The 27917-nt window shown below is 44.9% G+C and overlaps 1 protein-coding gene and 1 long non-coding RNA gene across 5 annotated transcripts in view; one reads left to right on the top strand and one right to left on the bottom strand.

The window, feature by feature from the left end:
- TSPOAP1 (TSPO associated protein 1) overlaps positions 1–13611 on the bottom strand; it is a 268852-nt gene extending 255241 nt beyond the window's left edge. For 2 of the 4 annotated variants that reach the window (XM_077294576.1, XM_077294575.1), the window contains exon 1: positions 13484–13611. The gene's annotated coding sequence lies outside the window, so the exon portion shown is untranslated. The other 2 variants (XM_077294581.1, XM_077294574.1) reach the window with 2 other exon arrangements.
- Positions 13598–27917, top strand: part of LOC143815421 (uncharacterized) — a 65236-nt gene continuing 50916 nt past the window's right edge. Inside the window, exon 1 of the long non-coding RNA XR_013223747.1 lies at positions 13598–13742. This is a non-coding gene — a long non-coding RNA (uncharacterized LOC143815421). The remainder of the gene's footprint in view (positions 13743–27917) is intronic.

Here is a 27917-nt window from a genome sequence, read left to right as displayed (position 1 = left end):
CCCTCATCCTGGGCCCATCCTGGTATATACTGGCCTAGCCGACCGCTGTGCTCTGCAAATGACTTTCGACTAACCTCTGCACTAATCCATACCTCCCACTCCCGTCTCCAAGACTTTTCCCACGCTGCGCCAATCCTCTGGAATGCTCTACCCCAAGAAATTAGGACCATTCACAATTTGCATAGCTTTAGGCGAGCCGTCAAAATATATGTTCAGTGCAGCCTATCACGTTCCCTAATAAAAGTCATTTTATTTGTAAGGGCGCGTGTAGCCGAATTCACCATCTCCATCTATCCCCCATCCCCTGAAAATGGCTGGACCAACATTGTAAATAAGCTCCTGTACTTTGTATCTCCCCCACCTCATTGTAGATTGTAAGCTCTCACAAGTAGGGTCATCTTTTTGTGCTTTAACTATTGTATTGTTAACGTTGCTACTTATGACTTGCGTTTGAAACTGCTAAACTGTAAAGCGCTGTGGAATATGTTGGCGCTATATAAAGATTATTATTATATACAGTTTTCTCACTCTGGGCCCATCCTGGTATATACAGTTTCTTCATCCTGGGCCCAATCTGGTTTATAGTTTCCTCATCCTAGGCCCATCCTGGTTTATACAGTTTCCTCATCCTGGTATATATATATGTGTCCTTCATCCTGAGCCTACCCTGGTATATATGCTTCCTGTTATGCCGCACACATAAAAAAATAAACAATTCAACTCACCTTCCCTCTTCTCCCCAGGCAGAAAACGTCCCTCTTCTGATGCCGGCAACTGACGAGCAGTACATGACGTTGCTGCCAATGCGCCCACAGTCACAGGCATGTCGAAGGCAGGAGTAGGGTCGCCATTGCAGGAAGCTGGCGGCAGCAGGAGGAGTGAATTTTACTTTTTCCATTAAAAGGAAATTAACATTCACTGCTCCCCATGCCCATAGTCCCGCCCACCTCTCTCTGACTGCTTCAGTGATAGTAAAAACCTTCAGGGTATGTTTCCATAGTCAGTAAACGATGCGGGTTGGACGCTGCTTGCATCTGCAGCGTCAAACCCGCAGGGCCAGATGTTACAGCATAGTGGATGGGATTTCATGAAATCCCATCTCCACTATGTGTCCTGAGACGCCTCCAGCTGCCCTGCGGAAACTGACATTACGTAGCATCTCTGCTGCATAAATTATCTATTCACTATCATTAAGGCCCCGTCTCACACAGCGACGCTGCAGCGATACAGACAACGATGCTGATCGCTGCAGCATCGCTGTGTGGTCACTGGGGAGCTGTCACACAGACAGCTCTCTCCAGCGACCAACGATCAGGGGAACGACTTCGGCATCGTTGAAACTGTCTTCAACGATGCCGAAGTCCCCCTGCAGCACCCGGGTAACCATGGTAAACATCGGGTTACTAAGCGCAGGGCCGCGCTTAGTAACCCGATGTTTACCCTGGTTACCAAAAAAAACAAACACTACATACTCACCATCTGTTGCCCGTCAGGTCCCTTGCCGTCTGCTTCCTGCTCTGACTGAGCCGCCGTACAGTGAGAGCAGAGCGCAGCGGTGACGTCACTGCTGTGCTCTCACTTTACGGCGGCACTCAGTCAGAGCAGGAAGCAGACGCCAAGGGACCTGACGGACATCAGAAGGCGAGTATGTACTGTTTGTTTTTTTTTACATTTACGCTGGTAACCAGGGTAAACATCGGGTTACTAAGCGCGGCCGCGCTTAGTAACCCGATGTTTACCCTGGTTACCAGTGAAGACATCGCTGGATCGGTGTCACACACGGTGACACATCGGTGTCAGCGGGACCTCAACGACCGAAAAAAGGTCCAGGCCATTCCGACACGACCAGCGATCTCACAGCAGGGGCCTGATCGCTGGTACGTGTCACACATAGCGAGATCGCTACTGAGGTCGCTGTTGCGTCACAAAACTAGTGACTCAGCAGCGATCTCGCTAGCGATCTCGCTATGTGAGACGGGGCCTTTAGATGCGGTAAAACTGCATTATCTTCTTAGTCATATGCGTATTAAGTGTGAAAACGCAGCTTACTACGCATGTGTTCTACTTTAAATAATGTCTTACCTTGTTTCAGCCGGAAGTTCGCGTACACTGCAGTTCTCACGAGCTGAGCTGACCGCGAGAACTGCCGTGCACGTGACCGCCAGGGACAGGGTTACCTTCGGTCACTAGCCAAATTCTCATGGTCAGCTGACTGCGAAAACTGCAGTGCACAGTCCCCAGCGGTCACGAGTTACCTCCGGTGATCATCTCTGCTGCGTCTGGATGTCAGGCTGGATGGTGGCATAATGCCACCGTTCAGCCAAAGGCATCCAGATGAAGCAGAGCTGGACTCGTCATGGGACATTATGGATTATCTTCTCGGTCGACAGGTATGGTATACTGTTGCTTTTTTATTTTATTTCTCTTACAGGAGTTCTAGGGCTGCGGTGGAATAGGCGTTCAGTAAGTATGGTTTAATTGAGATTATTAAAGGAGTCTGTGTTTATTATTATAATTAAAGGACTTTATTCTGGCTGGGTCTATATTCACCATATAACTACAGGATTAGTAATGGATAGGTGTCTTATAGAAGCTTCTCCATCACTAAGCCATGGGCTTGATGTCATCAGACAATACAAAGTTGACATCAACCCCACTTGTCACCCCTACATGGCAAGTGAGAAGAGCTGGGTAAAGTGCCACAATTGGCCCATCTTTGAATGTGCCAATTGTGGGGCGACTGGGGGCTGCTATTTTTAGGCTGGTGAGGGCCAAAATCCTTGGGCCTCGCCAGTCTGAAAATACCAGGCTGCAGCTGTCTGCTTTTCCCTTGGCTGGTTAACAAAAATAGGGGGACCACACAGTTTGTTTTGGATGGGATCCTACTATTTTTGCTAACCATCCAAGGTAAGCAGACTGCTGCAGCCTGGTATTATCAGGCTGGTAAGGTTCATGGATATTGGGTCCTTACCAGCCTGAAATAACAGTCTGCTTTACTCTGGCTGGTTAAAAAAATATAGGGGGACCCACGCCATTTTAAAAAAAAATTATTTATTAACCCCTTTCTGACCTCGGACAGATTAGTACGTCCAAGGTCAGTACCCTCGCTTTGAGGTGGGCTTCGGCGGTGAGCCCACCTCAAAGCTGCGACATGTCAGCTGTCCTCAACAGCTGACATGTGCCCACAATAGGCACTTGCAGAATCGCAATCCGCCTGTGCCTATGAACTAGTTAAATGCCGCTGTAAAACATTTAACAAGCGCTTCCGGCCATCCGTCCGGAAATGCGCACACCGCTGACCCGTCACATGATCGGAGGTCAGCGGTGCGTTGGCATGACAACCAGAGATCTCCTGGAGACCTCTATGGTTGTTGATGCCAGATTGCTCTGAGCGCCACGCTGTGGTCGGTGCTCATAGCAATGCAGTAAATCTGCTACACAGGAGCGATCTGAGCATCGCTTCATTGTAGCAGAGCAGATCAGGCTATGCCAGCTTCTAGCCTCCCATAGAGGCTATTGAAGCATGCCAAAAGTAAAAAAAAATGTTTTAAAAAATATGAAAAAAAAATATATAAAAAGTTCAAATCAACCCCCTTTCACCCCATTCAAAATAAAAAAAAATTTAAAAAAATCAAACCTACACATATTTGATATCTTAAATTTGTTAACTCTTGTTCAGAAACGCCCAATCTATCAATAATAAAAAAAAAATTAACCTGATTGCTTAAGGGCGTAGTGAGAAAAAAAAAAAAAAAAAAACGCCAGAATTACGTTTTTTTGGGTGCCGTGACATTGCATTAAAATGCAATAACGAGCGATCTAAAGAAAGTATCTGCACCGAAATGGTATCATTAAAAACGTCAGCTCGACACGCAAAAAATAACCCCTGACTCAACTGGAGATCACGAAAAATGGAGACGCTACGGGTATTGGAAAATTGCGCAATTTTATTATTTTATTTTTTTAGCAAAGTTTGGATTTTTTTTTTTACCCTTTAGATAAAAAATAATCTAGACACTTTTGGTATCTATGAACTCGTAATGACCTGGAGAATCATAATGGCAAGTCAGTTTTATAATTTAGTGAACCTAGCAAAAAAGCCAAACAAAAAACAAGTGTGGGATTGCACTTTTTTTTGCAATTTCACTGCACTTGGAATTTTTTCCCGTTTTCTAGTAAATGACTTTGTAAAACCAATAGTGTAGTTCAAAAGTACAACTCGTCTTGCAAAAAATAAGCCCTCACCTGGCCATATTAACAGAAAAATTAAAAAGTTATGGCTCTGGGAAGGAGGGGAGCGAAAAATGAAACCGCAAAATGCTCCGGGGGGTCAAGGGGTTAAAAAGGAAGGGACATCTCTCTGTGCTTTCGTCCACTTCCTGTGTCATGTACTTCTGGCTGTGTCACAAGATTCACCATTATTTAAATTAGTACACGTGTAGTTAGCTTCTTTCCCGCACTTAATACGCATGTGACTAGGAAGATAATGCGGTTTTACCGTATCTAATGATAGTGAATGGGTAATTTACGCAGCTACTCAATACTAATAAATACCGCGCTCCAAGGGTTTAAAGATAGTTGGAAATAAACCAAAAGTTAGATGCTAATTCACTTTGGACCGGCAAATTTAGCAACGTGTAGAGGGAGTGTACAGTACTATTGTCAAAACAGCCATTGGCTACAACTAATATAACCAACAATTTAAAATAGCTTACAATTGGTACGTGCATTAAATACAATTAACCCCTTAACGACCGCCGATACGCCTTTTAACGGCGGCCGCTAAGGGTACTTAATCCACAGCGCCGTTAATTAACGGCGCTGTGGAAAAAGTGAATAGCGCCCCCCAGAGTCGGATTTTCTCTGGGGTCTCGGTTGCCGAGGGTAGCCGAGACCCCAGAGAACATGATTCGGGGTTTTTTTACCGACCCCCGAGTTGCGATCGCCGGTAATTAACCGTTTACCGGCGGTCGCAACAAAAAAAAAAAAAAACGCGATTTGCCGTTTAATTTCTCTGTCCTCCGATGTGATCGCACATCGGAGGACAGAGAAATGTGGTCCCCGATGGCCCCCAATAGCCCCCCAATACTTACCTACCTCCCCCGGTGCTCCTCGTGTCTCCCCATGGGCGCCGCCATCTTTTTTCCGGGAAAAAATGGCGGGCGCACGCGCAGTGCGCCCGCCGCCCGGCACCCGGATGTTCTTTGGGGTCTCGGCTGCCGGGGGTAGCCGAGACCCCAAAGAACATGATCGGGGTCGGTTTGCACCGACCCCTGCTTTGCGATCGCCGGTAATTAACAGTTTACCGGCGACCGCAAAAAAAAAAAAAAAAGCGATCAGTTATTTCTCTGTCCTCTGATGTGATCGCACATCAGAGGACAGAGAAATAGGGGGATTCGGGGACCCTATCATACTCACCCGGGGTCCCTGGGTCCTCTTCTGTCTTCTCCTGCCAGCCGGCTTTTTCATCATGGCGGGCGCATGCGCAGTGCGCCCGCCATCTGCTGCCATCTGCCGGCCGGCAGGAGAAGACAAGTTGGGGCTAAAATTAGGGTTAGGGTTAGGGTTAGAGTTAGGGTTAGAGTTAGGGTTAGAGTTAGGGTTAGAGTTAGGGTTAGGGTTGGGGCTAAATTTAGGGTTAGGGTTAGGGCTAGGGTTAGAGTTAGGCTACTTTCACACTAGCGTTTTTTGGCTTCCGTCGCAATGCGTCGTTGGAGAAAAAACGCATCCTGCAAAAGTGCTTGCAGGATGCGTTTTTTCTCCATTGGCTTGCATTAGCGACGCATTGCGACGGATTGCCACATGTCGCATCCGTCGTGCGACGGATGCGTCGTGCTTCGGCGGACCGTCGACACAAAAAAAACTGCATGTAACTTTTTTGTGCGACGTGTCCACCATTTCCGACCGCGCATGCGTGGCCGGAACTCCGCCCCCGCCTCCCCGCACCTCACAATGGGGCAGCGGATGCGTTGAAAAAACAGCATCCGCTGCACCCGTTGTGCGGCGCTTACAACGCTAGCGTCGGTACGTCGGCCCGACACACTGCGATGGGCCGAGTACGACGCTAGTGTGAAAGTAGCCTTAGGCTTCTTTCACACTTGCGTCGGTACGGGGCGGTCGCAATGCGTCGGCCCGATGTACCGACGCACGTTGTGAAAATTGTGCACAACGTGGGCAGCGGATGCAGTTTTTCAACGCATCCGCTGCCCAGTCTATGTCCTGGGGAGGAGGGGGCAGAGTTACGGCCACGCATCCGCGGAAATGGCGGACGCGACGTACAAAAAAAAGGTTACATTGAACTTTTTTTGTGACGACGGGGGCTAAAGTTATGGTTAGGGTTGGGGCTAAAGTTAGGGTTGGGGCTAAAGTTAGGGTTAGAGTTGGGATTAGGGTTAGCGTTTGGATTAGGGTTGGGATTAGTGTTACGTTTGGGATTAGGGTTGGGATTAGGGTTAGGGTTGGGATTAGGGTTAGGGGTGTGTTGGATTTAGGGTTTTGATTAGGGTTATGGTTAGGGTTGAGATTAGGGCTGTTTTGGGGTTAGGGTTGTGATTATCGTTAGGGTTGTGATTAGGATTATGGATCGGGTTGAGATTAGGGTTAGGGCTGTGTTGGGGTTAGGGTTGGAGTTAGAATTGGGGGGTTTCCACTGTTTAGGTACATCAGGGGGTCTCCAAACACGACAGCCAATTTTGCGCTAAAAAAGTCAAATGGTACTCCCTCCCTTCTGAGCTCTGCCGTGCGCCCAAACAGTGGTTTACCCCCACATATGGGGCATCAGCGTACTCGGGATAAATTGGACAACAACTTTTGGGGTCCAATTTCTCCTGTTACCCTTGTGAAAATAAAAACTTGGGGGCTAAAAATCTTTTTTGTTGGAAAAAAATATATTTTTTTATTTTCACTACTCTGCATTATAAATTTCTGTGAAGCACTTGAGCTTTCAAAGTTCTCACCACATATCTAGATAAGTTCCTTAGGGGGTCTAGTTTCCAAAATTTGGTCACTTGTGGGGGTTTCTACTGTTTAGGTACATTAGGGGTCTGCAAACGCAACATAACGCCCGCAGACAATTCTATCAAAGTCTGCATTCCAAAATGGCGCTCCTTCCCTTCCGAGCTCTGCCGTGCGCCCAAACAGTGGTTTACCCCCACATATGGGGTACCAGCATACTCAGGACAAATTGGACAACAACTTTTGGGGTCCAATTTCTCTTGTTACCCTTGTGAAAATAAAAATTTGGGGGCTAAAAAAATCTTTTTTGTGGGAAAAAAAATATTTTTTATTTTCACTACTCTGCATTATAAACTTCTGTGAAGCACTTGGGCATTCAAAGTTCTCACCACATATCTAGATAAGTTCCTTGGGGGGTCTATTTTCCAAAATGGGGTCACTTGTTGGGGGTTTCTACTGTTTAGGTACATTAGGGGTCTGCAAACGCAACATAACGCCCGCAGACAATTCTATCAAAGTCTGCATTCCAAAATGGCACTCCTTCCCTTCCAAGCTCTGCCGTGCGCCCAAACAGTGGTTTACCCCCACATATGGGGTACCAGCATACTCAGGACAAATTGGACAACAACTTTTGGGGTCCAATTTCTCGTTACCCTTGTGAAAATAAAAACTTGGGGGCTAAAAAATCTTTATTGTTAAAAAATATATATTTTTTATTTTCACGACTCTGCATTATAAACTTCTGTGATGCACTTGGGCATTCAAAGTTCTCACTACACATCTAGATAAGTTCCATGGGGGGTCTAGTTTCCAAAATGGGGTCACTTTTGGGGGGTTTCTGCTGTTTAGGCACATCAGGGGCTCTCCAAACGCGACATGGCGTCCGATCTCAATTCCAGTCAATTTTGCATTGAAAAGTCAAATGGCGCTCCTTTGCTTCCGAGCTCAGCCATGCGCCCAAACAGTGGTTTACCCCCACATATAGGGTGTCGGCGTACTCAAGTCAAATTGTACAACAGCTTCTGGGGTCCATTTTCTCCTGTTACCCTTGGTAAAATAAAAATTTGGAGGCAAAAAGATCATTTTTGTAGAAAAAATGCGATTTTTTTATTTTCACGGCTCTACGTTATAAACTTCTGTGAAGCACCTGGGGGTTTAAAGTGCTCACCACACATCTAGATAAGTTCCTTAAGGGGTCTAGTTTCCAAAATGGTGTCATATGTGGGGGGTCTCTACTGTTTAGGCACATCAGCGGCTCTCCAAACGTGACATGGCGTCCGATCTCAATTCCAGCCAATTCTACATTGAAAAAGTAAAACGACACTCCTTCTCTTCCAAGCTCTGCGGTGCGCCCAAACAGTGGTTTACCCCCATATATGGGGTATCGACGTACTCAGGAGAAATTGCACAACAACTTTTGTGGTCTAATTTCTCCTGTTACCCTTGTGAAAATAAAAATTTGGGGGCAAAAAGATCATTTTTGTAGAAAAAATGAGATTTTTTATTTTCACGGCTCTACGTTATAAACTTCTGTGAAGCACTTGGGGGTTCAAAGTGCTCACCACACATCTAGATAAGTTCCTTAAGGGGTCTAGTTTCCAAAATGGTATCACTTGTGGGGGGTTTCCACTGTTTAGGCACATCAGGGACTCTCCAAACGCGACATGGCATCCGATCTCAATTCCAGCCAATTCTGCATTGAAAAAGTCAAACGGTGCTCCTTCAATTCCAAGCTCTGCGGTGCGCCCAAACAGTGGTTTACCTCCACATATGGGGTATCGACGTACTCAGGAGAAATTGCACAACCAACTTTTGTGGTCTAATTTCTCCTGTTACCCTTGTAAAAATAAGAATTTGTGGGCGAAAAAATCATTTTTGTGAAAACAAATGCGATTTTTTATTTTCACGGCTCTACGTTATAAACTTCTGTGAAGCACTTGGGGGTTAAAAGTGCTCACCACACATCTAGATAAGTTCCTTGGGGGGTCTAGTTTCCAAAATGGTGTCACTTGTGGGCGGTTTCCACTGTTTAGGCACATTAGGGGCTCTCCAAACGCGACATGGCGTCCGATCTCAATTCCAGCCAATTCTGCATTGAAACAGTCAAACGGTGCTCCTTCACTTCCAAGCTCTGCGGTGCGCCCAAACAGTGGTTTACCTCCACATATGGGGTATCGGTGTACTCAGGAAAAATTGCACAACAAAGTTTGTGGTTAAATTTCTGTTTTTACACTTGTGAAAATTAAAAAAAATGGTTCTGAAGTAAAATGTTTGCAAAAAAAAGTAAAATGTTCATTTTTTTCTTCCACATTGTTTTAGTTCCTGTGAAGTACGTAAAGGGTTAATAAACTTCTTGAATGTGGTTTTGAGCAGCTTGAGGGGTGCAGTTTTTAGAATGGTGTCACACTTGGTTATTTTCTATCATATAGATGCCTCAAAATGACTTCAAATGTGATGTGGTCCCTAAAAAAAACATGGTGTTGTAAAAATGAGAAATTGCTGGTCAACTTTTAACCCTTATAACTCCCTAACAAAAAAAAAAATTGTTTCCAAAATTGTGCTGATGTAAAGTAGACATGTGAGAAATGTTATTTATTAACTATTTTTTGTGACATATCTCTCTGATTTAAGGGCATAAAAATACAAAGTTTGAAAATTGCAAAATTTTAAAAATTTTCGCCATATTTCCATTTTTTTCATAAATAATCGCAAGTAATATCGAAGAAATGTTACCACTAACTTGAAGTACAACATGTCACGAAAAAACAATCTCAGAATCAGCGGGATCCTATAAAGCGTTCCAGAGTTATAACCTCATAAAGTGACACTGGTCAGAATTGTAAAAATTGGCTCGGTCATTAAGTACCAAATTGGCTCTGTCACTAAGGGGTTAAGGTAATCGGATAAAGAACCCATGCGCTTAAATATGGAGTCAGTCAGTTGGGGCGGTAACCCTGAGGAAGGAGTGCGGTACACTCCGAAACGCGTTGGTTTGCTTTGTGTCCCAAACGAGACTCCGTTGGCTTGTGACGTCACACGCTGCCTAGCAGCGCCGGCCATTATTCCAGTACAACCAGGATCGTCTCCGGCCGGGACGGTTCCTGGCTCTGTACTGTCTATCGGTACCCGGTCTTCTCGCTGGATAAGCGGCATCGGCGTGTTCCCTGCTTATCGCCACCGCTCTCAAAGGACCACCTTCATCGGTTCATCGCGGTGGGGCACCTTACACATCTGGGACCACTTTCACCTTAAGCAAGCAGCTAAATCAGCATGGTATAGTATGTGGTTCTTTATCCGATTACCTTAATTGTATTTAATGCACGTACCAATTGTAAGCTATTTTAAATTGTTGGTTATATTAGTTGTAGCCAACGGCTGTTTTGACAATAGTGCTGTACACTCCCTCTACACGTTGCTAAATTTGCCGGTCCAAAGTGAATTAGCATCTAACTTTTGGTTTATTTCCAACTATCTTTAAACCCTTGGAGCGCGGTATTTATTAGTATTGAGTGGTTTATTTGTTGTGGCAGAGTGTGCACAGATCTGCCTTAATACCTGCAGCACTTGGGCTGGTCTTCTTAGTAGCGCCAGTGTGTTTTATTGTTGTGTGTTTTTTCAATTTACGCAGCTACATAAATTGACATGCCGCGGTCTGGAAAGACTCGCCACATGTCCGTCTCGGCGGGTGAGCCGCGGGCATTGGTGTACACATAGTGGGCATGGGATTTCTCAAAATCCTATCCACTATAATGCAACATCTGGAAGCTGCAGGTTGGAAGCTGTGGATGTATGCAGCATCCAACCCGCAGTGTTTACAGAAAGTGTGGGAACATACCCCAATATATCTGCAAACAGGAAATCACTTTTTCTTTCCTTCCCAGAAGCCAACTTTCAGTTAGCTTTATTTCAAGTGACTAAAAAAACGCATGCAATGAAAAAAAGCATCAAAACGCATGTAGAAAAAACGCATCAAAAACACATGTAAAAAAAATGCATAAAAAACGCAGGTCACCTGCCAGTGACCTCAGATGCAGATTTGGTGCAGATTTCACATGCATCAAATCCTGAGCCATTCCTGATTGTGTGCACATACCCTTAGTCATTTACTATCACTGACAGAGGGGTGGGCAAGGATTATGGACACGGGGAGCAGCAAATATTCAGTTTCATTAACTGCCAACACAAGTGGTAGCCCCAGCAGCTGGCTCTCTGCAGCAGTTACCCTCCTCTTACGCCCCCTCCAACAAGCCAGGTATGTTCAGATTATAAGACGCACCGCACCCTCAATTCCCCCCCCCCAAAAAAAAAGAAATGCTGAAGTGGTGCTTTAAAGTGTTGCACCATTTGCCTTTTATCCCCTCCGTGTTGCACTATTGCTACAAAAGGATTTATCTGACAATCTGCTTGTTCTGTCAGAATTTTCCTCTTAGTTGATTTATGACCACATAAGGCTGTGTGCTCACGTTGAGTTTTTTATGCGTTTCTGCCGCAGCGGAAACGCATAAAAACCACATTCCCATGCAATCCTATGGGATTCCGCAGTTGATGTGCCCATGCTGCGGATTTTCCCGCTGCGGAATCACATAGCGGTAAAATCCGCAGCATGTTCATTATTTCGGCGATTCTGCAGCCATAGGATTGCATTGAAAGGCTCACTTTACGCATGTGGCTATGCCCACCATGACCATGAGAATAACCAGATCTTTTATTATTTTTAACATTCTTTTACTATTGATGCTGCATAGGCAGCATCAACAGTAAAAAGTAGGTCAAACTTGTCAAGCACTATGCAGAAGTGTGACCAACCTGCCAATCACTTTTCCAAGCGATGCTTCAAATCGCTTGGAAAACGCAAGCATTCTGCAAGCTAAAAACGCTTGCAAAACGCATGCGTTTTACCCGCAGCAGGGAGTTGCCGAAATGCTGCGGACATTTCCGCAACATTTCTGCAACGTGGGCACATAGCCTTAAAGTTGAGTGTGCACTGAAGGGGAAAGATAAAAGAGCCTGCAAAAATTATTTTTGGCCCCAAACACAAATACCGTATTTACGTTATAAAAAAAGTTCCCAAAATGTGGACAACAAAAAAAAAACAACTTGCCGGAGCGTGAATACAAGAGGACGTCATCGTAAGAAGAAGGGGGGCCCCGGACCGGACGTCCATCGGACCAGAACCGGACCGGGACCGCCCCTGGGTGAGTTATAATCTAACCTCCTTTTCTCATCTTTCAGGATACATCTGGGCTTATCTACAGCATTACAGAATGCTGTAGATAAGCCCGATACTGGTGGGCTTAGCTCACCTTCGATTTTGGGGGTGACAAGTTCCCTTTAAACCTTCAATAACTTGATGGCTAAGTAAAATACATTGTAATAATTCTGTAGTGAAGTGCACAGTCATTTTACCAGTCTCCTGTAAAGGCCTTACGGTGATGAGGGTATGTTTCCATATGCCGGAATGGCTGCGCTTTGGACAAGGCTAGTGATGAGCGAGTATACTCATTACTCGAGATTTACCAAGCACGCCCGGGTGTCCTCCGAGTATTTTTTTTAGTGCTCGGAGATTTAGTTTTCATCTCCGCAGCTGAATGATTTGCATCTGTTAGCCAGCTTGATTATATGTGGGGATTCCCTAGCAACCCACACATGTACTTATGCTGGCTAACAGATGTAAATCATGCAGCTGCGTCAACAAACTAAATCTCCGAGCACTTACAAATACTCAGGAGACGAGCAGCGTCCAATCCACAGTAAATACTGCTGTAATCTGACACGTGGAAACAAACCCTGAGGGTGACCATGGTAGGCACAGGAGTATCAGGTCTTCAACTGCAATGACAAACCGGGGTCTGCAAAGACCGCCCCACAGCCTTGCCAATTAGACGCGGTGGTCCCTATTAACTGCAGAATCTGTAAGTATACTCAATAGGTAACACAGTCAGAAAAGAGCCCCTGTTCAAGAACAGTATATGGGCCCTTTACAGTCCAACTGTTTTGCTATAACAGAAGCTGCAGCTTTGGAGGTGGACGTGAGGCCCCTTTACCTGGTAGGACCCTATGCAGCTGCATCAATGGTCTGTCCACCTCTGGGCATACTGGCTGTAGTGTACTGAGGACTACAGGGTATAAGCACCGGCTGTACTACAGCCATAGTTCCCTTCCATTAGCAGTTTGGCTCTTACTAGCCACATGGAGCGTCCATACTCCCTACTCCTAGATTTCCATCTCTGGTCCAGTCACATTGCACTGTCCGGCGATGGAGCCAAAACATTAGGAGCCCACACGGCTACTGCTACATGCTGGGGCTGGTGGAGTCGCCATTGACAATTACTGTATTATTGACTTCCCCTCCCCCACCACAGTCCAGGTGAGGCACCAGTGCCCTGGACTAGTCAGAGGCCCCAAAAAGGCACTTCACAGCAACCAGCGTGGCCACAAGCTGGGGGCAGCTCAAGAAGCGTTATTACTAGCGAGGTATAAGGATGATCAGTACAAGCGCCATTACTTGCGCTCCTCTCCGGTCACTCACCTAGCCCTCCCCAAATGAGCGCGCCCCTAACGGAAACCAACAGTCCGGAGGCGCGCCCCTGTGTGGCCGCTTTACGTGTCTGCGCTTTCCCGCCAATGACGCTCATGGCCGCGCCTGGATCTCCGAGTCCTCACTCGACTCGCGCTTCCCTGTTGCAGTGCAATGGACGGAGTGGACGGGGCAGACAGCTTGTCCAGAGCACAGCAGCGGGGCTGCGCCGTCCTGAGCGACACTCGTGCACTACCATTCCAGACAGAGTGTATGTTTTGCTCCTTGTATTTAATGAATATGTAACAAGCCGGGTGTTTTACCTCACATTATGTTTCACCATGGTATATAATGAATATGTAACAAGCCGGGTGTTTTACCTCACATTATGTTTCACCACGGTATATAATGAATATGTAACAAGCCGGGTGTTTTACCTCACATTATGTTTCACCACGGTATATAATGACTATGTAACAAGCCGGGTGTTTTACCTCACATTATGTTTCACCACGGTATATAATGAATATGTAACAAGCCGGGTGTTTTACCTCACATTATGTTTCACCACGGTATATAATGACTATGTAAAAGAAGCCGGGTGTTTTACCTCAGATTATTATGTTTCCACACACTATATAATTAATATGTAACAAGCCGGGTGTTTTACCTCACATTATTATGTTTCCACACTATAATGAGTATGTAAGGCCTCTTTCACACTTCTGGCGCCCGTCAAAATCTGTTAGCGCAACGTATCGATGTGTTAAAAATAGTGTAAAACGGTTGCAACGGATCCAGGTTTTAGACGGTTCTGTGAAAAAACAATCTGTTACATCCGATCCGTTTTTTTTTGACGGATTCGTTTTCCATACCTCCAAATGGGAGGCTCCCAAACGTAATTGGCTACTGGAAAATAATGGAAACCTATATAGTGAGTGCTTTAACACCCCATCTTTGAGAGGGTTTAGAGCAAGTGGCAGAAATGGAAGGAGTGCTAGCAAATATTGTGACCATCCATGTGTTGGGTTGAACAATTAATAAAATGTTCAATTCTCTAGTTGCCTACTCCTGGCCTAATGGATATTGATCATGTGCGCACTAAAGAAATACACCAGACAGACACAGTCAGATGTATACTCTCCTTGATCAATCTGTGACTCAGCTCCAAGAAGGACTTTATTTGGCTTAAAACACAAGCTTATATATTTCCTGTAAGGGGGCTCGGTTAGCTCTAAAATGGGAGTGATCGAATGTATTTCATTGGTTAGTGGGTTGGGCAATGAGCAAGTCCATGGGTGTATCCATGAAGTCATCAGGGTGGGTTGGTCCATGAGGTCATCAGGGTGGGCGTCACTGTGGGTGGATCCATGAGGTCATCAGGGTGGGCGTCATCTTGTATACTAGCACATGGTCTGCTGATACAGGAAATTGCAGCCATCTTTAGGGTCTCATTGATCATCTTGGATATCAGCACATGGTGTACTGATACAGGAAATGGCAGCCATCTTTAGGGTCTCACTTTGATCTGAGGAAACTTATGTACGGTTAAACAATACACATTATGGGTTGCTTCTCTCAATCTCTTATGTCTTATGTCTTGAGGTTAATTAAGTATTTGATCTTATGGCTCTCCTCAACACATGCATCTATCCATCAGGCAGGTTTCTGGCAGGCTTCTTGTATGCTTCTTGCTGGCACATTGAGGAATTAAGCTACATGGCAGGTTTATATAGATTTGGGGCTGTCTGGCCAATTGGCTACTAAATATTGATTTGGAGCATGCTCGGATCCTGCATCCATAGGCTTCCATTCTAGCCAACGACATATGCTGCAGGATCCGTCGTGGCACGTTTTTCCGACGCAGACAAAAAAAAGTTTCATTGAACGTTTTTTCCAGACGATTTCAGATTATTATGTTTCCCCACACTATATAATGAATATGTAAGAAGCCGGGTGTTTTACCTCAAGGCTGCCGTCACACTTGCAGTATTTGGTCAGTATTTTACATCAGTATTTGTAAGCCAAAACCAGGAGTGGGTGATAAATACAGAAGTGGTGCATATGTTTCTATTATACTTTTCCTCTAATTGTTCCACTCCTGGTTTTGGCTTACAAATACTGATGTAAAATACTGACCAAATACTGCTAGTGTGACGGCAGCCTAATCGCTTAACCCCCGGAGCTTTTTTTGGTTTTGCAGCTTTATTTTTTGCTCCCCTCCTTCCCAGAGCCATAACGTTTTTATGTTTCCTTCAATATGGCCATGTGAGAGCTTATTTTTTGCAGGGCGAGTTGTACTTTTGAACGACGCCATTGCTTTTACCATGTCGTGTACTACAAAATGGGAAAAAAATTCCAAGTGCGGTGAAATTGCAAAAAAAGTGCAATTCCACACTTGTTGTTTGTTTGGCTTTTTTGCTAGGTTCACTAAATGCTAAAACTGACCTGCCATGTCATTACGAGTTCATAGACACCAAACGTGTCTAGGTTATTTTTTAAGTAAGTGGTGAAAAAAATTCCAAACTTTGCTAAAAAAAAAATAATTGCCCAATTTTCCGTGACCCGTAGCGTCTCCATTTTTCGGGATCTGGGATTGGGTGAGGGCTTATTTTTTTGCCCGTCGAGCTGACGTTTTTAAATATACCATTTTGGTGCAGATACGTTCTTTTTATCGCCCGTTATTGCATTTTAATGCATTGTTGTGGCGACCAAAAAACCGTAATTCTGGCATTTGGAATTTTTTTCTCGCTACACCATTTAGCGATCAGGTTAATCCTTTTTTATTATTGATAGATCAGGCGATTCTGAACGCAGCGATACCAAATATGTCTATGTTTGATTTTATTTTTATTGTTTTATTTTGAATGGGGCAAAAGGGGGGTGATTTAAACTTTTTTTTCATATTTTTTTTAAAACATTTTTTTTTACTTTTGCCATGCTTCAATAGCCTCCATGGGAGGCTAGAAGCTGGCATAGCCTGATCTGCTCTGCTACATAGAAGCGATGCTCAGATCGCTCCTATGTAGCAGATTTACTGCATTGCTAGGAGCGCCGACCACAGGGTGGCGCTCACAGCAATCCGGCATCAACATCCATAGAGGTCTTCAGGAGACCTCTGGTTGTTATGCCAACGCACCGATCACCCCCGATTATGTGACGGGGGTCACTGGTGCGCGCATTTCCTGCCGGATGGCTGGAAGCGCTTGTTAAATGCCGCTGTCAGCGTTTGACAGCGGCATTTAACTAATTAATAGCAGCGGGTGGATCACAATTCCACCCGCCACTATTGCGGACACATGTCAGCTGTACAAAACAGCTGACATGTCCCGGCTTTGATGCGGGCTCACCGCCGGAGCCCACATCAAAGCAGGGAATCTGCCATCAGACGTACTATTCCGTCCGATGGCAGAAAGGGGTTAATGTTTCCCCACAGTATATAATGAATATGAAAGAAGCCGGGGTGTTTCACCTCACGTCATGTTTCCCCACAGTATATAATGAATACATAAGAAGCTGGGTGTTTTACGTCAGATTAGTAAATGTCTCCACAGCATAATCCGAATTGTGTTAAAGGGAAGGACTGCGTGCAGCAGCCGAGGAGAGGGGTGGAGTGAGTGAATCGAAGCCACGCCCAGTTCTGCCAGGATTGGATGGTGAACGTTGGTGGACAGCCATTTTCAGGTCTCTCCAGAAATGCTCAATTGGGTTTAGGCCAGGACTCTTGCTGGGCCAGTCAAGATTGGTCACAGAGTTGTTCTGAAGCCACTCCTTTGTTATTTTAGCGATGTGCTTAGGGTCATTGTCTTGTTGAAAGGTGAACCTTCAGCCAAGTCTGAGGTCCAGAGCCCTCTGGAAGAGGTTTTCATCCAGGATATCTCTGTACTTGGTCGCATTCATGTTTCCTTCAATGGCAATGGCTTGTCCCTGCAGCTGAAAAACACCCCCATAGCATGATGCTGCCACCACCATGTTTCACTGTTGGGATTGTATTGGGCAGGTGATGAGCAGTGACTGGTTTTCTCCACACATACCGCTTAGAATTATCACCAAAAAGGTCTATCTTCGTCTCATCAGTCCAGAGAATTTTATTTCTCATAGTCTGGGAGTCCTTCATGTGTTGTTTTAGCAAATTATGTGGGCTTTCATATGTCTTGCACTGAGGAAAGGCTTCCGTTGGGCCATTCTGCCATAAAGGCCCGAGTGGTGGAGGGCTGTAGTGATAGTTGACTTTGTGGAACTTTCTCCCTTCTCCCTACTGCATCTCTGAAGCTCATCCACAGTGATCTTGGGGTTCTTCTTTACCTCTCTCACCAAGGCTCTTCTCCCACAATTGCTCAGTTTGGTTAGACGGCTAGGTCTAGGAAGACTTCTGGTGGTCCCAAACTTCTTCCATTTAAGGATTATGGAGCCTTGAGTACTGCAGAAATTATGCTGTAACCTTGGCCAGATCTGTGCCTTACCACAGTTCTGTCTCTTACCACAGTTCTGTCTCTGAGCTCCTTGGCCAGTTCCTTTTGACCTCATGATTCTCATTTGGTCTGAAATGCACTGTGAGCTGTGAGGTCTTATATAGACAGGTGTGTGCCTTTCCAAATTAAGTCCTATCAGTGTAATTAAACACAGCTGGACTCCAATGAAGGAGTAGAACCATCTCAAGGAGGATCACAAGGAAATGGACAGCATGTGACTTAATTATGAGTGTCTCGCGCAAAGGGCCTGAATACTTATGACCATGTGATATTTCAGTTTTTCTTTTTTAATAAATTTGCAAAAATTTCTACATTCCTGGTTTTTTTTCAGTCAAGATGGGGTGCAGAGTGTACATTAATGAGAAAAAAATAAACTTAATTTACAAATGGCTGCAATGAAACAAAGAGTGAAACATTTTAAGGGGTCTGAATACTTTCTGCACCCACTGTATCTTTTTGAGACTGTCACACTTGGGTCATGAGACCCGTGGCCAGTCCATGATCGCACTGAGAACCACGGACGTCGGCAAAAGCCCTCAGTCCTCATTCACACTTATTTTTGCATTAGGGCTGCCTCATACTAGCGTATAACATGGCCGAGTGCTGTCTGATGTTTTATCGCATAGTACTCGGACCAGTGTTATTCTATGGGGCAGCTCAGATCTGCGATCGCAGCAGTGCATTTGATATTCAGATCACACTCGCCCATTCAAGTCTACGGGTGCGTGCGAAACATCGGACTGCACTCTAATATCATCCGAGTGCAGTCCAATTACCACTGACCCAGGTGATGGAGAGAGGGAGTCGGATCACACTAAACTGACACTCAGATCAAACTCTGACAAAGTTTGATCCGAGTGTCGTTAGCATAATCAGCCCGATTCCCTGGAACGAGACACTATATGCTCGTGTGACCTCGGCCTTATGCCAAAGCCTAGTGTGGAATTTACAGAGAAAAACTATAATTGAAAGATTGACACTTGTGTTTTGGAGACACTCCCGGTTTTGGCATACAAATACTGATGAAATACTGATGCAACAATATGAACTTGTGAATTAAGCCTTAGGCTATAGTCACACGTTCCCTTTTTTTAGGCAAATTTTAAGCTGCATTTTACAGTACCAGCAAAAGCGTTGAGATTTCAGAATTCTCATGCACAGACATTGTTTTTTTCCTGGCTGATTTGGAAAACTGCATTTTTTTTAACTACTGCATGTCACTTCTTCAAGCATTTGTTCAGTGATTTTGCTGCATTGTTTCCCCTATAGAAATTAATGGGTAAGTGCAAAAACACAGGCATCAGGTTGTACTGTGTTTTTGGTGCAAAAACCTCAGAGGGAATCTGTCACCTAATTTTGGGCCCATAAACTGTGGCCACCGCCATCAGGGGCTTATCTACAGCATTTTGGAATTCTGTAGATAAGCCCCCCGATGTAACCTGAAAGATAAGAAAAACAAGTTAGATTATACTCACCCAGGGGCGGTCCTGTCAGGTCCGATGGGCGTCGCAGGTCCAGGTCTGGCGCCTCCCATCTTCATACGATGTCGTCCGCTTCTTTGCTTCCTGTCGTGGCTCCTGCGCAGGCGTACTTTATCTGCCCTGTTGAGGGCAGAGCAAAGTACTGCAGTGTGCAGGCGCCGGGAAAGGTCAGAAAGGCCCTGCGCCTGCGCACTGCAGTACTTTACGCTGCCCCCAACAGGGCAAATCAGTACACCTGCACAGGAGCCACGACAGGAAGCAAAGAAGAGGACGTCATCGCATGAAGATGGGAGGCACCGGACCTGGACCTGCGACGCCCATCGGACAGGACCGGACCACCCCTGGGTGAGTATAATATAACTTGTTTTTCTTATCTTTCAGGTTACATCAGGGGACTTATCTACAACATTACAGAATGCTGTAGATAATCCCCTGATGGCGGTAGCCGCAGCTTAGGCTACTTTCACACTAGTCCGTTGGTATGGGCCGTCGCAAACTGTCGGCCTGACGTACCGACGGACAGTGTGTTAATGTAGCACAATGGGGGGCAGCGGATGCAGTTTTTCAACGCATCCGCTGCCCCATTGTAATGTCCGGAGAGGAGGGGGCGGAGTTACGGCCGTGCATGCGCGGTCGGAAATGGCGGACACGACGCACAAAAAACGTTACATGTAACTTTTTTTGTGCCGACCGTCCGCCAAAACACGACGCATCCGCCGCACGACGGATGCGACGTGTGGCCATACGTCGCAATGCGTCGCTAATGCAAGCCTATGGAGAAAAAACGCATCCTGCTGGAAACTTTGCAGGATGCGTTTTTTCTCCAAAACGACGCATTGCGACGTACAGCAAGCGACGCTAGTGTGAAAGTAGCCTTATAGGCCCAAAATTAGGTGACAGATTCCCTTTAAGGAAGTTGCATTTTTGTTTTTGGGGGGCACTAAATTTTGTCAGCATGCACAAGAGACAACAAAAACGCAGCAAAAAAACCCCTCAGTAAATATGCAGCAAAACATGCTTTTTGTAAGCAGCTTCTTTACTGCCAAGAGAGCAGGTTTTGCCTGCATAAAAAAGCAGCATAAACTGTGTGAACATAGCCTAAGGTTGTGTGTATATGTGACTAAGAGATGGCGGTGTGCTCACATTGTATTTAAAACAGAAAAACGTTTCCTGAAGCGTCTTTTCTGACTTCCTTTTGGACACTTTTTATGGGAGATAATTTTCTTTTAATCATTTCATATAACAAAGCAGCAGATTCCAATTGGAAGCTGCCAGAAGAATGATCAGATCTGTACTATTAGGCCGGGATCACACATAGGCCGGCGTCACACTGGCGTTTTAAACAGCCGAGTGCAATGCGATAAAAAAATCACACTGCACTCGGACCAATGTTAAGCTACTCCCACCAGCCGACTTTTTGTCGGCCTTTTTCCCCGGTCCGAGACAATTGCAGCGTGCTGCGATTGTCTCGGACCGAGGAAAACTCTCGGCTCACTCGCACCCATATAAGCCTATGGGTGCGAGTGAGACAGCGCACACCACTCGGATATCATCCGAGTGATGTGCGTTATAAGCGTACCCCAGCAATGGAGGAGATGGAGAAATTCAATTCTCCACCTCTTCCGCAGCTGTGCTCCGATCCTCCCTGTGCGAGAGAATCGGAGCACAGACGCATGACACTCGGCTGCTGCGAGCAGGAGCCGAGTGTCATTAGCATATCGCATCCGATGATCTCGCATCGGATGCAATACGCCAGTGTGACGCCGGCCATACGCGAGATACAGCGGAGTCTCGCAGGTGAAAACTGAGCTCTGGCGCAGGCACTCCGGAGCGGAGCGTGCAGCCGCACAGCAATACATGGAGCTGCACGCTCCGCTCCCAAGTGCCGGTGCCAGAGCTGGGTTTTCACCTGCGTGACTCCGCCGTATCTCGCGTATGTGTGATCCCGGCCTTAGCCACGTCACAGCTTTCGAAACCTAAAGTGGTTAAATTATTTTTACAAAAGACGGGTCATGTGCACAAGTTGATTTGATATTGTTCTGCAATTGTTTATTCTTTTTGCCATTTTTACAGTCTGAAGTTGCGGTCACAATATGGCACCACAGGACCAGAGCGATACTGAAAAAAGACACCACACCAGTTGTGAAATAAATCTCCGCTGGAGTGGTGCTTTAACCTCCCGATATGTGCCGCATATATACGGCACTGCTGGAGCTGCTTTCCCGTAAATCGACGTATTTATATGGCGTGATGATCGCGCGGGCTTAGTTTGAGCGCGCTGCGATCAAATGCGGGTGTCAGCTCTGTGTGAGAGCTGACGACCTGCAGCAACGCCCTTAGTAACAGCAACATCGCGGGGCATCTCAGAGGGAGGGATCTCCCTCTGTGCACCCATCGGCACCATGCGATTGCGATCACTTTGTGCCGATAGTCTCCATGGTAACCCTGGACCGAAAGATGGCCGCAGGGTCACCCAGGGTCTGTCTCCTGTAAGCTCATGCTCAGAGCTGGAGATTCCATGCTTCCTCCCTGCATGTGAGATGCTGATCTAAAGCATGGCTATGTGCACACGTTGCAAATTGGTGTGTGGATTTTTCCGCACTGTTTTTGCAAAATCCGCAGGTAGACCGCACTGCGGATTACCCACGGATTACCCACGGATTTACTGCGGTTTTTGTGCGAATTTCACCTGCAGTTTTACACTTGCGGGTTCCTATTGAGGAGCAGGCGTAAATCACTGCGGAATCCGCACAAAGAATTGACATGCTGCGGAAAATAAAACGCTGCGTTTCCTCACTTTTTTCTGCAGCACACGGATCCGCAGCAAAATCTGCAACGTGTGCACATAGCCTAATAGATCTGTAATCTGTCAGTGGAAAGTTGACATCCCATCCTAGAACAATGTAAAAAATAAATAAAAATTGTAAAAATATTTTTTAAAAATCACAAAATAAAGAACAAAAAAAGAAAAAAGCTTAATCCAATAAATACATTTATTTATGTACAAATAAACAAAAAAGTACACATATTTGGTATCACCACATCTAGAACGACCCACCATATAAAACTGTCCCACTAATTAACATCTTAAGTGAACATCGTTAAAAAATTAAATAAAAAACGCAAAAAAACTATCATCATACCGCCAAACAAAAAGTGGAATAAAACGCGATCAAAAAGACGAATGTAAATAAAAATGGTATCTATGAAAACGTCATCTTCCCCCTCCAAAAAGAAAACTCACACAGCTCCGTCAGCAGAAAAGTAAAAAAGGTAATAGCTCTCAGAATAAAGCGATGCAAAAATAATTATTTTTTCTATAAAATAGTTTTTATTGCGTAAAAGCGCCAAACCATTAAAAAGATAAAAATTAGGTATTGCTGTAATCATACTGACCCAAAGAACAAGGGTATGTGCACAAGTTGTGGATTCAATTGCGGATTTTTCCTTGCGGATTCTGCAGAATCAATTCTTGAATTGCTGGTTTTTGTTCATTCTTCCTGTCAAAATTAGGAGTAGAAAGAGATAAAAAAAAATGTCATGTGCCAAAAATGGTACCAATAAAAACGTCAACTCGTCCCACAAAAAACAAGTCCTAACATGTATGTCAGCCGAAATATGGAAAAATTATAGCTGTCTAAACATGGGGATGCACAATAAAAAGCATCTTTTAGTGTGTGACCACAGCCAAACATGAAAAAAACTATATAATTCTGGTATAATCACTAAAATCGCACCGACTTGAAGAGCGGCGTAAAAAAATAAATAACACCAATTCTTCACCTGCTGTTGATTTTTTTCATTCTGCCTCCCAAAGATTGCAGTAAGGCCGGCGTCACACTAGGCATATGAAAATACGGTCCGTTTTTTACGGCCGTAATACGCAGTAATTGTCCCAAAACACTGTTCCGTATTCAATGAGAGGATGCGATTCTTACGCACAAATTTATCCGTGTGTCATCCGTATGGCATCCATATGGCTTCCGTACGGCGATTTTTTTCTCGCAGGCTTACAAAATGGACATATCATGGATCCATCGGCTCACATATTCTTAAAAACATATATACAGTCTATATATATATATATATATATATATATATATATATATATATATATATATATATATATGTCAGTGAGACACATACATATATATATATATATATATATATATATATATATATATATATATATTTAATTCAGCGCTAGATAGCAGAAAAGCCGATAATTCAATTGCCGGCTTTTCCTATCTCCTTCACAAACCCGACAGGATATGAGACATAGTTTACATACAGTAAACCATCTCATATCCCTTCTTTTATTACATATTCCTCTTAACTAATGTAACAAGTGTCTCTGTGTAAAATTTGGGGGCTCTAGCTATTAAATTAAAGGGTTAAATCCCGGAAAAAATTGGCGTGGGCTCCCGCGCAATTTTCTCCGCCAGAGAGGGAAAGCCAGTGACTGAAGGCAGATATTAATAGCCTAGAGAGGGACCATGGTTATAGGACCCGCCCTGGCTAAAAACATCTGCCCCCAGCCACCCCAGAAAAGGCACATCTGTAAGATGCGCCTATTCTGGCACTTAGCCTCTCTCTTCCCACTGTAGCGGTGGGATATGGGGTAATGAAGGGTTAATATCACCTTGCTATTGTAAAGTGACATTAAGTCAGGTTAATAATGGAGAGGCGTCAATTATGACACCTATCCATTATTAATCCAATATTACGAAATGATTAATAAAACACACACACATTATTAACAAGTATTTTAATGAAATAAAGACACATGGTGTTTTAATATTTTATTATACTCTTAATCCACCTGAAGACCCTTGTCACCTGAAATAAAGTTAAAAAAAACAACAACAATATTCCATACCTTCCGTCGTTCAGTCTTGTCCCACGCTGTAAATCCATCTGAAGGGGTTAAATCATTTTACACCCAGGAGCTCTGCTAATGCAGCTGTGCTCCTGACTGTAAAACTTGGTGAATGAATGGAATGCAGGGGAATGTACTGTAATTACCCCGAGTCGCGGTGATGCGCCCTCTGCTGGATGAACTCATGAACTCAAGCGTGAGACAATATTCTGAAAAGTTCCCAGGCTCGAGTTCATATGAGTTCATCCAGCAGAGGGCGCATCACCGCGACTCGAGGTAACTACAGTACATTCCCCTGCATTCCATTCATTCACCAAGTTTTACAGTCAGGAGCACAGCTGCATTAGCAGAGCTCCTGGGTGTAAAATGATTTAACCCCTTCAGATGGATTTACAGCGTGGGACAAGACTGAACGACTGAAGGTATCGAATATTGTTGGGTTTTTTTTAACTTTATTTCAGGTGACAAGGGTCTTCAGGTGGATTAAGAGTATAATAAAATATTAAAACACCATGTGTCTTTATTTCATTAAAATACTTTTTAATAATGTGTGTGTGTTTTATTAACCATTTCGTACTATTGGATTAATAATGGATAGGTGTCATAATTGACGCCTCTCCATTATTAACCTGGCTTAATGTCACCTTACAATAGCAAGGTGACATTAACCCTTCATTACCCCATATCCCACCGCTACAGGGGAGTGGGAAGAGAGAGGCTAAGTGCCAGAATAGGCGCATCTTACAGATGTGCCTTTTCTGGGGTGGCTGGGGGCAGATGTTTTTAGCCAGGGGGGTCCTATAACCATGGTCTCTCTCTAGGCTATTAATATCTGCCTTCAGTCACTGGCTTACCCTTTAATTTAATAGCTAGAGCCCCCAAATTTTACACAGAGACACTTGTTACATTAGTAAAGAGGAATATGTAATAAAAGAAGGGATATGAGATGGTTTACTGTATGTAAACCATGTCTCATATCTTGTCGGGTTTGTGAAGGAGATAGGAAAAGCCGGCAATTGAATTACCGACTTTTCTTAAATCTAGCGCTGAATTAAATATAAATATATATATATGTGTCTCACTGACATATATATATATATATATATATATATATATATATATATATATATATATATACCTATTCTATATGTACACATTTCTTCTACCTATTCTATTCTGTCAGTGTGATTTTACTGTACACCGCACTGAATTGCCGGCTTTTTTATAGAACACCGGTGCGTATTTCTCGCAAGTCACACGCATGGTCCGTGTGTAATCCGTAATTTTCTCGCCCCCATAGATTTTCATTGGCAGATTTTTTTGCGCAATACGTCCGTAAAACTCGCTAGTGTGACGCCGGCCTAAGGCTCGTCTCGTGTGAAATTAAGGGTGGGGTTAGCAAGAGCAGAAATGCAAAGCACTCCTGTAGGATCATCCTGATCACATGGGATGAGCTGCTGTCTGCCTCCTCAAAGTGAGGACACAGTTATAGAAAGGCGAGTAGAGAGAATAAAATGTTTTGCTGATCACTGAAGGTTCTACAAAACATAAAGCTGCTGCTGTCATACAAAATCCTTGATTTTTAAAAATCCCTAGCAAACACAAAAGATGAACTACCTGCAACCACCACCAGAGGGAGGTTACTGTCTTCTGTTTTATAGATAGTTATCTATATATATAATTGCCTAAGGGGTACTTCAGTCTTTCTGTCTGCAACTTCTGTCACGGAAATCCAGCGTCTCTGATTGGTCTGGCCAGCTGCCTGTCATGACTGCCGCGACCAATCAGCGACGGGCACAGTCTGATTAGTCCCTCCCTACTCCCATGCAGTCAGTGCCCGGCGCCTGAATACTCCCCTCCAGTCACTGCTCACACAGGGTTAAAGCCAGCGGTAACGGACCGCGTTATGCCGCGGGTAACGCACTCCGTTACCGCTGCTATTAACCCTGTGTGTCCCTAACTTTTACTATTGATGCTGCCTAAGCAGCATCAATAGTAAAAATATGTAATGTTAAAAATAATTTTAAAAACCCTGCTATTCTCACCCTCCATCGTCCGACGATGTGCTCGCGCCTGCCGCCATCTTCCGTTCCCAGAGATGCATTGCGAAATTACCCAGAAGACTTAGCAGTCTTGCGAGACCGCTAAGTCTTCTGGGTAATTTCGCAATGCATCCTGGGAACGGAAGATGGCGGCAGGCGCGCGCGAATCGCCAGAGCTTCGGTGAATCCCGGCGGGTGAGTATATAACCATTTTTTATTTTAATTATTTTTTTTTTAACAAGGATATGGTGCCCACACTGCTAAATACTACGTGGGCTGTGTGATATACTGCGTCGGCTGTGCTATATACTACATGGCCAGTGTGATATACTGCGTGGGCTGTGTGATATACTGCGGGGGCTGTGCTATATACTACATGGGCAGTGTGATATGCTGCGTGGGATGTGCTATATACTACATAGGCAGTGTGATATACTGCGTGGGATGTGTGATATACTGCGGGGGCTGTGCTATATACTACATGGGCAGTGTGATATACTGAGTGGGCTGTGTGATATACTGCGAGAGCTGTGCTATATACTACATGGCCAGTGTTATATACTGCCTTGGCTGTGTGATATACTGCGGGGGCTGTGCTATATACTACATGGGCAGTGTGATATACTGCATGGGCTGTGTGATATACTGCGGGGGCTGTGCTATATACTACATGGGCAGTGTGATATGCTGCGTGGGCTGTGCTATATACTACATAGGCAGTGTGATATACTGCGTGGGATGTGTGATATACTGCGGGGGCTGTGCTATATACTACATGGGCAGTGTGATATGCTGCGTGGGCTGTGATATATACTACATAGGCAGTGTGATATACTGCGTGGGATGTGTGATATACTGCGGGGGCTCTGCTATATACTACATGGGCAGTGTGATATACTGCGTGGGCTGTGTGATATACTGCGGGGGCTGTGCTATATACTACATGGCCAGTGTTATATACTGCCTTGGCTGTGTGATATACTGCGGGGGCTGTGCTATATACTACATGGGCAGTGTGATATACTGCATGGGCTGTGTGATATACTGCGGGGGCTGTGCTATATACTACATGGGCAGTGTTATATACTACGTGGGCTGTGTGATATACTGCGGGGGCTGTGCTATATACTACATGGGCAGTGTTATATACTACGTGGGCTGTGTGATATACTGCGGGGGCTGTGCTATATACTACATGGGCAGTGTTATATACTACGTGGGCTGTGTGATATACTGCGGGGGCTGTGCTATATACTACATGGGCAGTGTTATATACTACGTGGGCTGTGTGATATACTGCGGGGGCTGTGCTATATACTACATGGGCAGTGTTATATACTACGTGGGCTGTGTGATATACTGCGGGGGCTGTGCTATATACTAGATGGGCAGTGTTATATACTACGTGGGCTGTGTGATATACTGCGGGGGCTGTGCTATATACTACATGGGCAGTGTTATATACTGCGTGGGCTGTGCTATATACTACGTGCCCTGTGTTATATACTGCGTGGCCTGTGTTATATACTACGTCGCCTGTGTTATATACTGCGTGGCTGCTATATACTGTGT

This window comes from Ranitomeya variabilis, chromosome 3, assembly GCF_051348905.1.
Source record: "Ranitomeya variabilis isolate aRanVar5 chromosome 3, aRanVar5.hap1, whole genome shotgun sequence".
In the NCBI taxonomy this organism is placed as follows: Eukaryota; Metazoa; Chordata; class Amphibia; order Anura; family Dendrobatidae; genus Ranitomeya; species Ranitomeya variabilis.
The sequence above is the reverse complement of the archived record's forward strand: the minus strand, read 5'-3'. Positions and strand labels throughout refer to the sequence as shown.